The sequence below is a fragment of the Podarcis vaucheri genome (assembly GCF_965113315.1).
Source record: "Podarcis vaucheri genome assembly, chromosome: 3".
NCBI lineage: Eukaryota > Metazoa > Chordata > Lepidosauria > Squamata > Lacertidae > Podarcis > Podarcis vaucheri.
In genome coordinates, this window is record NC_138761.1 from 13,336,774 (window position 1) to 13,350,748 (window position 13,975).

Below are 13,975 nucleotides of genomic sequence, written 5' to 3' on the forward strand. Positions count from 1 at the left end.
TAGACAGGAGATAAACAAGGAGAAGAGAAAAACAACATTTAAATTTCTGTGATGTAGGTGGGATGTATCTGAGGGGTGGTCTTAGGTTACACCCCTTCTGTGATGTATGCATAATGTTTCTGGGGGTGGTCCTGATCTAGAGAAGGGGAATTTCAAAAGTCTTTATAAGGCCTTGCAGGCCATTGTTCTAGGTCCTCTTCCTCTCCTGCGTGTGAGGGGAGCACTCTGTTGCAACAGATCAATAAAGATCAAGCTTACTAGCTGCTTTGCTTCTCAATATTCTCTGGTTGGCCTCTGTTATTTTCTCCTACCAATAGGGAACCTATGTAAGGACTCTATATGGGCTCTTGGATACCCCATAAGGGAAAAGGGCATATTTTTATTTACAACAGATGGCGACCACGCACGAAGGGACTTTTGGTTACCCGGATTCTGGAAGCGAGGAAGGACTGGTTATCCAGCGCGCACCAGGCAGTTTGCCAGGAGGAATAACCAGTCTTCCATCGGTCCCAGGGTCTGGCAATAACTTGGAGTTTCAGCGGGGCTAACCAGAGGAAGCAAATCTTGATCAGGCCGGCCTTAAAACAACCAGTCAAGAGATCCCAGGATCACCAGGACAGCGCTTGCGAAGTGAGTATGAGTAGGAAAAATGGGTAGTGGGGTGGGATTCTGCAAACCACAGCAAACCTATACTTCTCAAATCCTTACTTCTTTCCTCACTTTAACTCTTGAAAAAATTGCCTTCTACTCCTTTCTGTCCTCTCGATCTCAACACCAGCCCTAGCCCTTCGGAGTATGCCCAGGCACAAGGTTGTGTGTGATTTCTTCCACTTAATTCTATATGCCAACCTATTCCTTCGGAGTTTTGCCCAGAAAGGTTGTGCAATTTCTTCTGCACTGAACTCCTAGCGCAGCCGCACCTCTGCCATGGCGATCTTTGTTAGAAATGACCTGTGAACAGAGAACGCAAGGGCGCTCAATTCCTTTCCATCTTTCATATTCCAGAGTCTCAACCTGGCATTGCAAGTGTGCAAGCGTTCAGTAGGGACTCTGAGTTAGATTGTAAGAGGCAGGGAGGTTGCTGTGGTTTGTAGAATAGAGAGGTATCCCCAGGTTTTTCCCCTCGGAGATTTGTCCAGGTATCCCCAAGTTTTCCCCTCGGAGATTTGTCCAGGTATCCCCAGGTTTTTCCCCTCGGAGATTTTTCCAGGTATCCCCAGGTTTTTCCCCTCGGAGATTTTTCCAGGTATCCCCAGGTTTTTCCCCTCGGAGATTTGTCCAGGTATCCCCAGGTTTTTCCCCTCGGAGATTTGTCCAGGTATCCCCAGGTTTTTCCCCTCGGAGATTTGTCCAGGTATCCCCAGGTTTTTCCCCTCGGAGATTTGTCCAGGTATCCCCAGGTTTTTCCCCTCAGTTTTGTCCAGGTTTCCGCTTTTCCGGACCCTTCAGAGTTTTGCCCAGGTCCAAATCCCTTTTAATTGAAAATGGGTGCACCTCAGTCAAAAGAAAAATAGTCCTCAGACCCCTGGCGTGAAAGAAGCCCAATTGGTGCTTACTTCCCGCCTGGACTCTGACAGTCCCCTTCAATTTGTGTTTAAGAAACGTTTTTCCTGTGTCTAAATTGTACTTGGGTAACATCCAGCAGCTGCTTATCTTAAATGTGCCATCTAAAATAAAAATGCAAGCTTGCTCCAAATTCATGTTGAACCTTATCAGTCTTAAAAAACAAGACAAAATGGAGAATGAAGTGTGCAAATGTTTGTTATTTGAGAGAGGCTCTAAAAGAGAGTTTTTCTCCAAAGTGGTAAAATCCTGTATACGTGCTACTTGTGTTCTGAAAGGAGGAATACCCCACCTCCTTTCTCTAGTTTCAGTGGGGAGGGTGATTTTAAGTCTAATGGTAAATGATGTTGTGTTGTAACTTTTGAGTTTGTGAGTACACCTGTGTTCCAGTCTAAGTTAACCTAATGTTTCTGCTGCAAAAGCCTAGTTGAGCCAACTGCTCTCTCAAGCTAAAATGCAGTGTATGTACTTCATTAAGCATATGCCTATGAAAGTATGGTGTTCCTTCTAAGAAAAATATGTGAGTCCAGTTTTAACTTTGATCTGGTTGGACAGAAGAGTTATTGTAAGGCTCCTGATATCAGTCTCTATAAGACGTCCTGACCTCTTTCCTTAGAAAATGCCCCCCCCTTGTTTCATTCTGTCTCTTTCAGGTTTTTTTTTCCCCTTCTCCTTATTCTGTGCCAGGTAAATTTACTCCCGAGTAAGCTTCCTTTAAAGGAAACTGCAAAGGTGGGGGGGCATAGATTAGGCTTACTATTCCTCTGCAAGTTCAGGAAAAATTGTTCACTCTTGTATTCCTTTTAAATCAAATCTATGGCTGTTTAAACTTTGCTTTATAAAAGATCCTCTCCCTATCTTAGGAAAAATGTTAACTTCAATCTTCTTTTAAAGATAATTTCTATAGGAATTTGCACTCTTTAGTCTAAGGAAGTAAACTCTCACTCAAACTAGCTTCAAGATCTGCTAAAAGGGTTGGGTACTTTTATTTTCCTTTTCCTTAGTACATGATAGGCGCATGGCTTGTGATCTCTTCCCCAGTTGTGTCTGTGTACATAAGTATGTGTGTGTCTCTCTGGTAGTACAAATCTTGCTATGAACCCTGTATTTTAGGGTTGGACTAGATGACCCCAGGTCCCTTTCAACTTTCCCAATTTGTGGCTGATGAGTTGAAATCCAGCCCAGATTTGCTCTTTGTTTTTAAAGGTGAGAGGTGAATGTGTGTGTTTCTGGTAGTACAAATCTTGCTGCGAAATCTTGCTGTGAACCCTATATTTTGGAGGGTTGGACTAGATGACCCCAGGGTCCCTTTCAACTCTCCCAATTTGTGGCTGTGTGGAAGACCATGTGTCTGCAAGCATTGGAGGGTAATTCTTAAATTCTGGTGTGGTAATGGAGTTGAAATTCAGCCTAGCTTTGCTTTTTAGTTTTAAAAGGTGAGAGGTAAAAGCCATGATGTTTTGAAGCACAACTGGTAATATCAAGCATTTGAGTGATTACAGTATTTATCATTTTGTCTACTATTTTTTTTAAAAAATCAAACTTAAAAGTCAATTCAAAGTTTAAGCACATACAAATGAATAATCAAGTACAATTAGCCTTGGTCATTCCTGTAAATTAAGGCGCAGAAAATAATAATATTAATAATAATAATAATAATTTTTTGTCTGCAAATGGTAAGGCTGAAATGACTGAGAATGTTAAAAAATCCTATGAATTCTAACGCTCTGGCCATTTTTACTCATAAATAAGAGAGCGGTTGATTGTTCCGCGAATGGCCAGAGGGATATTAGCCCTTTCCTGTACATAAAGGAAGCACTCCTTTGCTTGGGCTGAATGGTGAATACTTGAATTGCTGAGTTTCTCTTTTTTGTTTTAAAATCTAACCCTATTTTAAAAATCTACTCCTTACCTTTCCCTTCCTTATTCTAATTGAGCCAAAAGATGCAACATTTTCAATGGTATAAAAGGTTTGCTGAGGCATGAACTCTGCACATGCACAGAGGCTAGATCAGCTTACAAAAGAGAGAGAGAGAGAGAGAGAGAAAGGAGGGGGGGAGAGAGAAGGTTTGGAGAGCCTGAAACCTATACAAATTTCCTTATGTAAAACTTTGAACCATTGAGGGAAATCACCCTTAATGTGTTTTGCTCCAGGGGCTACTTAATACAAAAGAGTGAAGTACTGGACATGCCAAATTCTTTTCACAGGTAAATATCAAAGCACTCCCACTGTGAGTTCCTCTCTTGAGTAGTTTCCCCCCCATGGGATTTAAATTTTATAACAGTTTTGTGTGTGTGTGTGTGTATGCCTATGCATTTTAGGAATATCATTTCCTGACAGACCTCTCACATAAAATAATTTTCCCTTTCAACAGGTGTGTATATGCCTATGCATTTTAGGAACAGCATTTCCTGACAGACCTCTCACATGAAATAATTTTCCCTTTTAACAGAGTGTCCTTTCTTTTCTCCCACAGCAGAAATGATAATGAGGGGATGCAAACAGTGATTTAAATACTCTATAAAAAGTAATTGCATTTGTTTTTCTTTTTTCCTTTCTTCCCTTAAAGGCAAACAGTCACTTTCTTTCTGTTCAGCAAAACAAGTCTGAATCCCTGCTATATTAGTTGATTTCCATCTATCTCTTTGTGGCTTTGACATTTTTTTTAGGTTACAAATAATTTGTTTCGTTTATTAAGTTCGTTTTATCAGTTCTTCCATTATATATATGAAATTAATCGAAGCACAACCAAACATTGTTTGTGGAATGGTACTTGTTTACCTTTTTGCCTGAGCATTTCTTATTAATTCTGTCATTTTGGCTAGTGCAAGTTATTTGCACAACTTTAAAATTGCCATTCATTTTTTATTGGTATTAACTCATTTCCCAGTATTCCGCTATTAACATTACAGCTGATGTCACATCAAGAAACACTTTTATTTTCATTTGGGATGTTAGAATGCCAAAACAGATTACTTCAGGTTACTTATTGTGTGCCTTAGCATTTATTTATTTTTGGTTCCTCATAGCTCATTTTGTGTGTGTGTTTTACTTTGGGGACATGTTCATCACATGTTGAAAGTCAGTTTCATGAAGTTCTTTTATCAGATAGCACATGGTGAATTTTAAGTTTTTCCCCATTGTTTTCCCATTTTTTCAGTCCAGGAGTAATCTGTGCGGTTTTTGATAATATCTTTGTATTATTTAATAATAATTCTTTTCTAAATCTGATGTCTTTGTGTCAAGTCTGTTTTCATCTAACTGGTAATCTAATTTTTTGCTTTCTTTTGTATTTTTTAACCTTTGTATTTTTTTTCAGTCTAGTAGTAATCTGCGTGGTTTTGATAATATATTTAATAATAGTTCTTTTCTGAATCTGATGTCTTTGTGTCAAGTCCATTTTCATCTAACTGGTAATCTAATTTTTTGCTTTCTTTTTATTTTTTAACCTTTGTATTTTTTACAGTTCTCTTTCTATACATGTGGAGTAATTTTTTATTTTATAATATGAAAAGAACAACAACAACAAAAACTAAGTGAAGGAAAGCAAACAAACTTAGCAGATAATAACAGTAATTATGTGGAAATGTGATAATAATATTGAAATGGATAAAATGCTTAATGTGCTAAGATTGTTATTATTTGCAGCTTCCCATGGAAACTGGAGGACATCCCTTTTGCCTTTCCCCCCTTTCTTGTCTAACTGTGTTTAAGTCTCCCCAAAACCCTGCCCCCTTACAGGATATCACTTCTACAGATGTGCAATGATGAAAAGTAGCAACAACCCCTCAACTCACAAGACCTGCAACACCAGAGTTTTCAAAGTGCCCACAGTTATCTCTTTCAAAGGCTATAGACTGATGGGGAGTGGGGCTGACAAAGGGGGGAGGAGTTGAATTGCAAGGACATTTTCCCACTTTTGAACCTCAAGCCTCTGCTCCAGGATTCAAAAGATACATGCGTAAAAGATCACAATTGTGTCAAGATATGCAACAGATATTTAATTATTTTGTTTTGTATTATGTGTTATTATGTAAGAATGTTGAAATGTGTCTGACAGTGTGATTTCCACAAAGGGGGGCAATTTATTGTGTGTAACTGTTTTTTATGTTTAATGTCTTATTGCTTACACACCAATGGAGAATTCTCATGCATTTTATACTTTCTAATAGCTCACACTATTGTGTAGTCCAATGTTTAGCTCAATTTATAACCACATTTCATTGTTCCACCTGGCACTCTGCCAACTTTCCCTATCCATTTTAAAATGTGCTAAAACTTGCTTTACCAAGGAGAAGCTTCTAAGAAACATGAAGGTGGATATGCTTTGGTTTAGCAGGAATGATCCCTTATAGACTTAAATTGACTTATTTGGACAACTGCCCATGTTAAGAATGGTTTTCTTTTAACAGATTGGTTTGAAGAGTTGAGAACCATGGGGCAAGATAAATTCAAATTGGACTCAGTTTGAATTGGGCAAGTGTATCCAGGCTGCAATTAGCTTTTTGGTCCTTTAAGTGCAAGTGAGCAACTTCTCATGAGCCCAAGACCACAGCCTATAATAAAATCCCATAGCTAAAGGCCAAGGCGAAGACCTCTCCCTCACGAGATGCCCAAACCAGTGCCAGCTATGGTGAATGCTAGGCAACATGGTTAAATGAAAGCCCTGAGGGGATTCAACAGACAGGATGTGTTGCTGTAGCACTATGTCAGTGTGAGACCACAGAAAAGCTACCTTGACACCTGAGAACACAAAAATGGCGGGGGGGGGGGAAGCAAACTGCACTTTTCAGTCATTAGTGGACCTTACCTTCCTGCTAGGTGTAAAGCATAGAACACTATTGAGTAAATGGTCTCTCCCAAAGTGTTAGAATGCCACAAGTAATTTAGTAGCAAAACGCAACATGTGTTATTTTTATATGATATATTCATACAAAGACATCCATTTACAACATACGATGTTATTATTTGTGGGGCAAAAATTTTTAAGAAAAATTCTAGCCCCAAAGGGGGGAAATTGTGATAGGAATTTTATGGTTTTAGATATATAGTAATGTTCATAACTGCACATACATAGATCAGTACAGGAAGGCAAACCTGGAACCATTTTGATTCCTAAACTGACCAAATCCTTTCTCTGCAAGGTTAAAAATGGAAAAGCCTCCCCATTGTCTCTTCCTTTAATCTGTGTTTGAATAAGGTGTGAGCCTGTGACCTGGCCCAGGAAATAAGTATTTTAGCATTACAAAAGAATGGCCAGGCTCTCCAGAAAATCCAATCAAGTAACCTGCTAGACAGGAGATAAACAAGGAGAAGAGAAAAACAACATTTAAATTTCTGTGATGTAGGTGGGATGTATCTGAGGGGTGGTCTTAGGTTACACCCCTTCTGTGATGTATGCATAATGTTTCTGGGGGTGGTCCTGATCTAGAGAAGGGGAATTTCAAAAGTCTTTATAAGGCCTTGCAGGCCATTGTTCTAGGTCCTCTTCCTCTCCTGCGTGTGAGGGGGGTACCCTGTTGCAACAGATCAATAAAGATCAAGCTTACTAGCTGCTTTGCTTCTCAATATTCTCTGGTTGGCCTCTGTTATTTTCTCCTACCAATAGGGAACCTATGTAAGGACTCTATATGGGCTCTTGGATACCCCATAAGGGAAAAGGGCATATTTTTATTTCCTGCAGGGACTCTGCCAAACAAACAGGCCAGGAATTGTTGCATTTCTAGTGGATACACACACACACACACACACACACACACACACACACACACACCCTTTCCTCCTGAATTCTCATCTTCTTTCCGCCCTAATCTTGTTAGGAGCAGCCCCACCCTCCCAACTTCACAACTCCTTTGCTGGTTAGTAAAATGGGCAGCCGGCTATGTGGCTAAATTAACCATGAGGAATGGGCTTCTACAGCAAGGCCCATCTCTATATATGGGGAAGAGGGCACATCAGCAAGCAGAAGTCAATATGGATTGCAGCATGGGAAGTGTGAAGGCGCCAAGAAAACTTGAGGCAGCCTACCTACACTGATCCATTTTTATGATGCCTATAAAACAGAGAGAATCATAGAAGAGTTGTGGAAGGGACCCAAGGGTCATCTAGTCCAACCCCCCCATTGCAATGCAATGCAGGGAACCAGACAGAGGGCCTTCTCGGTAGTGGCGCCCACCCTGTGGAACACCCTCCCTTCAGATGTGAAGGAAATAATCCTATCTTTAAAAGACATCTGAAGGCAGCCCTGTTTAGGGAAGTTTTTAATATTTAATGCTGTACTGTTTTTAACACTTGATTGGGAGCCGCCCAGAGTGGCTGGGAAAACTCAGCCAGATGGGCGGGGTATAAATAATAAATATTATTATTATCTCAGCTAAAGCATCCCTGACAGAACAGTTGTAACTGTCAGGTGCTGATGGTGGTTGCTCGTGAGTAACCAGTCAGGATACCCAACCTGTATTTTACAGGTTTTATTGTGCAATGTATTTACAGTGCAGACCTACAGTGGTACCTCGCAAGACGAATGCCTCGCAAGACAAAAAACTCGCTAGACGAAAGGTTTTTCCGTTTTCGATTTGCCTCGCAAGACGAATTTCCCTATGGGCTTGCTTCGCAAGACAAAAACGTCTCGCAACTTTGTTTCCTTTGTCTAAAAACAAAGACATGTTTTGTTTATAAAGTTAATTTATTTTCCCTTCAATTTTTGAACTGCTCTTTACAGTATGTGTGACTTTAAAGAGCAGTTAATAAACTGTTGTTGTACCAAATTTGGCTTTGTTTGGACTTTTTTTGACCATAGGAACGCATTAATTGATTTTCAATGCATTCCTATGGGATTTCGTGATTCGCAAGACGAAAAATTTCTCAGAAGGGTGGTGGGAATGGGAGATTGGCAGATAGCTGAGATGAGCCTGTTGACGACTCTTAACGACTGTAATAGGTCTTACAAGGAAAAGACAAGGGGTGAGAAGGTGAGAAATGGCTTAGTCGTGTATAATGGGATAAGAATCCAATGTCTTTGTTCAAACCAGGTCTCTCCATGGTTTTAAGTTTGGTAATGAGTTGCAATTCAGCAGCTTCTCTTTCCAGTCTATTTCTGAAATTCCTTTGTAGTAATACCCCTCCCCACCTTCTCACTATATAGAAGGATCTGGCAACTTCTGTTTCAGTGTATCTGAAGAAGTGTGCATGCACACGAAAGCTCATACCAAGAACTAACTTAGTTGGTCTTTAAGGTGCTACTGGAAGGAATTTTTTTATTTTGACTATGGCAGACCAACACGGCTACCTATCTGTAACTGGATACATGAACTGAGATACTTCTGACCTTAGGACTGGACTGAACCTTGTACAGTGGTACCTCGGGTTAAGAACTTAATTCGTTCTGGAGGTCCGTTCTTAACCTGAAACTGTTCTTAACCTGAGGTAACACTTTAGCTAATGGAGCTTCCCGCTGCCGCCGCACAGTTTCTGTTCTCATCCTGAAACAAAGCTCTTAACCTGAGGTACTATTTCTGGGTTAGCAGCGTCTGTAACCTGAAGCGTCTGCAACCTGAAGTGCCTGTAACCCGATGTACCACTGTATATGGACTCTGCCTCCAGGCAAGTACCCCCCTGAGACTTGGCTGGCTGGCTGGCTTCTCCTTCCACTGAGCTCTGCCATGGCTGGCAGCACAGGACTACGACAAAACCAAACTATAAGATGGGCACACAGAATGAGTACAGCTGCACATGGGTGAAAAGGAGAAAGTCCAGGTAAAAAATATTAGCAGTGCCATTTGATTATCAGGTATCGTTCCCAATCTGCCAGGTGTGTTTTGAAGGTTGTCTTGAAAATGAGGGTTCCTCTGTATAAGTAATGAAGGAATGCCAAATCATATTAAAAAGTGTCAGGGGGTGTGTTTCTGGCTTTTTATTTATACTTAATGGTGAGAATAAGGCGTGTTATTAATCCTTAAGTTGCATTTCGCAGTGCAACGTGCATCGCCTTAGAATAATAATTTTTTATTTACACCCCGCTCATCTGTCAGGGTTTCCCCAGCCACTCTGGGTGGCTTCCAACAAAAGATCAAAAATACACTAAAACATCAGTCGTTAAAAAATTCCCTGAACAGGGCTGCCTTCAGATGTCTTCTAAAAGTCAGGTAGTTGTTTATTTCCTTGACATCTGAAGGGAGGGCGTTCCACAGGGAGGATACCACTACTGAGAAGGCCGTCTGCCTGGTTCCCTGTAGCTTCGCTTCTCGCAGTGAGGGAACCGCCAGGAGGCCCTCGGAGCTGGACCTCAGCGTCCGGGCAGAACAATGGGGGTGGAGATGCTCCTTCAGGTATACTGGACCGAGGCCACTTAGGGCTTTAAAATTCAGCACCAACACTTAGAATTGTGCTTGGAAACATACTGGGAGCTAATGTAGGTCTTTCAAGACCGGTGTTATGTGATGTCGGCGGCCACTCCCAGTCACCAGTCTAGCTGCCGCATTCTGCTGGTTTTCATTTAGTCATAATGCTAAGATAAGGCATCCAAAGAATTAGCACTTGATGCCCTTGCCACACTGTATTTTGGGCTGCAGGAAGGGGAGGGAGGTTGAGGGGGCATCCTTGCTTCCTTCCAGCCCTCACCTCCTGCAGCCACACTTGTGCTATCACTTCCTGTGCCATCACTTCCTCTGCCCTCAGCTGCTTCCGTGATGGCAGCTGCAGAGCAACCAAGCTACCCATTGCAGTGGACCCCTGTCTAGGGAGCCACAGAAACAGATTAGGAAGTGACCAGCGTGTCCTTTGCCCCTCGGAGAGCTCCCTCACTGCAAATATGACTATAGAAAGGTGGGCCCTACAGTTGGCCATAAATACCTTTTTTACCTTTGCCTTTTTCCTGCTGCTTTACCACAATTTGCACTTCTCTATTTATCAGTTAGGGACGCGGCTGGCGCTGTGGGTTAAACCACAGAGCCTAGGACTTGCCAATCAGAAGGTCGGCGGTTTGAATCCCCGCGACGGGGAGCTCCCGTTGCTCTGTCCCTGCTCCTGCCAACCTAGCAGTTCGAAAGCACATCAAAGTGCAAGTAGATAAATAGGTACAGCTCCAGCGGGAAGGTAAACGGCATTTCCATGCGCTGCTCTGGTTCGCCAGAAGCGGCTTAGTCATGCTGGCCACATGACCCGGAAGCTGTACGCCGGCTCCCTCAGCCAGTAAAGCAAGATGAGCGTCGCAACCCCAGAGTCGGCCACGACTGGACCTAATGGTCAGGGGTCCCTTTTACCTTTACCTTTATTTATCAGTTATGCGCCTCTCCAACCAAACGATGCTTACAAAAATGCGTATGTTGCGGGGAAGTGTGCATAAATACAAATCTAGATTAGTGGAAATTACACACAAAAAAGGGCATTGTGTTAGGGAGTATTGCTCTGTGAACATAGATGTGTTGGGCAAAATTGCATGCAAAACTGAATGTATTAGGAGAAATTCCCACTAAAATGCTGATGAAGTTTCATGAGGGCTTAATAATAATAGTAATAATAATAACAGTAGTAGTAGTAGTAGTAGTAATAGCAGGTGCAAAAATATGGTTAACTGAAAAGATTGAGAAAATGAGAAATACCAAGACTGACAGGTTTGCTCATCAGTAGTTCTAGCACAAAGAAATCTTTCTGAAAGGAGATGAAGAGGTCAGGTGAAAATGGAGCAAGCTGGCTGCGTCTGCCCATTCTGAAGCTCTTACTTAATAGAGTGCAGCTGCCCCCCATTCCACACTGCATGCCTCACATTTTCCCCCCAGCCAACTCCCCACAAGGAGCTCTCTTGATCTTCTGAGCTCTAGCTGATGCAGAGATAAAACAGGTGCTATCAGTCAGAGAAGTAGAAATAGAATAATACACAAGTATTGTTGTGTATTCTGCTGTGAATTAGAAATAGAAATAAAAACACACAACGCCATCACCTTTCTTACTAGGTGCGTGACTCTTACGTCAGGGATGGGGAATCTGTGGCTCTCCAGAGGTGGCTGGACTACAACTCCCATTGTCCCTGACCATGGACTACGCTGGCTGGGGCTGATGGGAGTTGGAGTCCAACCACTTCTGGAGGGCCACAGGCCCCCTGTCCCTGCTGTAGATCTTTAGCACTGCCACCTATCCCTGTAGAGGCAAAGCCATGAAGGTTTAGAACTTGCAGAGGTGGACTGCATCTCAGGAGAGCTGTTTCAATGTCTTTTGGATCTCAGCAACTGAGCTGCTTTGCCCTAACTTGTGGCTGAGACAATTTCTGATCTTTTTGGTTTCGCAGAAAACCACACAACCAGCAGTGTGGAAAGCCGCTGGAAGCAGCAAACAAACGACTCTTGGTGTGTGTTTTTTGCTTTAGAATGGGAAAGAAACCACCAGGCAATTTGACGATGTGCTTCTGGTACAATGATTTTGGTGCATTTCCACAGTATTGACACTGGCAATATTTGTTATTGTGAAAATGCTAATCCTCTCCCTTTTAAACAATCGCTGCTAATTTCATCGTCGTGTGGGTATGGGGGTGCCTGTCAAAGAGTACAACCTTCTTCCGACTTCTCATCCCATTTTCTTTTTTCGAAACTGCGTCCAGGGACAAACGAAGGGACAGTCACTTTTCGTGGAAGCCTGAGTGATGCTAGACACACAGTCATGAACTGCCTGCACCTTAGTCTGATGCAGAAAGATCACTGGAGCACTGTATGGCATTTTTATTGTGATTTTAATCATTTATCAGGTGTTCCACATCCATCGCTGTAGTACTGCAGATGGCTGCAACGTTAGGTTTGTGCATGAACACTTGACAATCGTTCCAGAACTATTAATGAGAGTAGTGGCAGCCAGATTTGCTGAGACTTTAGTAAAAACCCAGTCTAGATTGTGTTTCACAGCTAACTTTTGTGCCTCCCATATGGCCTTCTCCAGGCTCTCAGTCCCCACTCACTTTATTTGCTGGTCTGCTTTTTTTAAAAAAGGAAGTAAGAATGAAAACACTTTAAAAAAAAAACGCCTCTGGAGACTGGTTTTCTTGATCATATAAACAGCCATTGGTCCCAAATAAACAGATCACCTGCCACCGATGGCCTCCTTTGCTTAATAAAGAGATTGAGTGGATTAGCAAACTCATTTCTGCGAGGATTGGGTTGAGCACGGGGCAGAAAGATTAAAGGGCATCTTCATATTCTGCCCTCTTTTTAATTCGATTGTAATATTTAGGCCTTTCGACAGAACACAAGCACATATTCTAACCAAGGTTATCTCATACAGCAACGATTGTGTACGCCAGATGTTTTAGACTATATAATACCTATCCACTCTTGCCATTGCCCCTGCTGGCTGAGGTCTGATGAGAGTCTGAAAATACCTGGCAGGCACAAGTTTGGGGAAGGCTGTTCAACAGAAAACCCATAAACCTCAATAGCAGAAACAATAGCAGTGGATTTATTTTGCCCAGGGAGAAAAGAAGGAGGGAGTTATCAAACCAATACATAAATCTAGGGTGTTCCCTTCATGTTCCTTCAAGCTGGGCTATAACGTACCAAAGATCACAACCAAACCTCCCGGTTATAAATCGTATCCAGCCATTAACTCTAAACTTAGTGTGAACCGAAACTTCTGAGATAACTTCGTACTGTATCAGATCATTAATTTTCATCTAAGGAGGGGATATTTGAGGGTCAGGAGAAAACACTGGGCTGCTCAAAAAATGTGCTGTTGCTTGGACGGTGCTCAACTCAACAGCTGCATTGCTTCGTGACTTCGACAAACACTCTCTGGGTTAGCCAAAATGTCTATTTGTGCTGGCCGGCCTCCAAGGTTTTATTATTATGTACGATTAGTTTGTACTGAGAAATGCGAGCCGAGAAGAAAAATACACCCATCAAGGCTCTGTAATTGGGGACATATGTTCCCCTTTCCCCTGTTTTCTTTCGGGAAGTCTGATCCGCCAGCCAGGATACCGCATATCGTTTTGATCACCTGTTTGCATTTTGGGGTTGTTGTTGCTTTTAATAAGATAGCTATGCCAGTTATGCTCTGAGAATATTCTGGACTGTCGCGTTCAATATAGAAATCACTTTTGATCTCCTGTTTCTTCCCCCTCTCTTTCCCTCAGCCTTCTCTCTGTGTTAGATTCCCTCTGTGACAGGTTCCCCTTTGGTTATGTGAACATGTAAAACGTTCAGGGAAAAGGTTATGTTTTAAAGTAAAGGAGCCCCATTATTTCGGCAAACATCCTTCCTGCCCCTGCAGTTTTATTCCCCATGGCTGATCTCACTGAGGAAATACTAGTGCTGGGAACCGTTTTTCCTTTGTGAAGTGCTGTGGGTGACTGGAAGCTGGAAATTAATTGTATCTGCTCACTATTTGCATTCCATCTCATTTTAAGGATATCTGGAAAGTGATTGAAATAAT

The 13,975-nt window shown here is 42.0% G+C and overlaps 1 protein-coding gene and 1 long non-coding RNA gene across 3 annotated transcripts in view; one reads left to right on the top strand and one right to left on the bottom strand.

Moving 5' to 3' along the window:
- SPTBN1 (spectrin beta, non-erythrocytic 1) overlaps positions 1–13,975 on the bottom strand; it is a 244,607-nt gene that overhangs the window by 188,883 nt on the left and 41,749 nt on the right. The gene's annotated exons all lie outside the window — the stretch shown is intronic.
- LOC309529200 lies at positions 2,545–3,089 on the top strand. The gene is made up of 2 exons (XR_014218128.1): positions 2,545–2,622; positions 2,777–3,089. It is a non-coding gene; the product is annotated as an uncharacterized lncRNA (long non-coding RNA).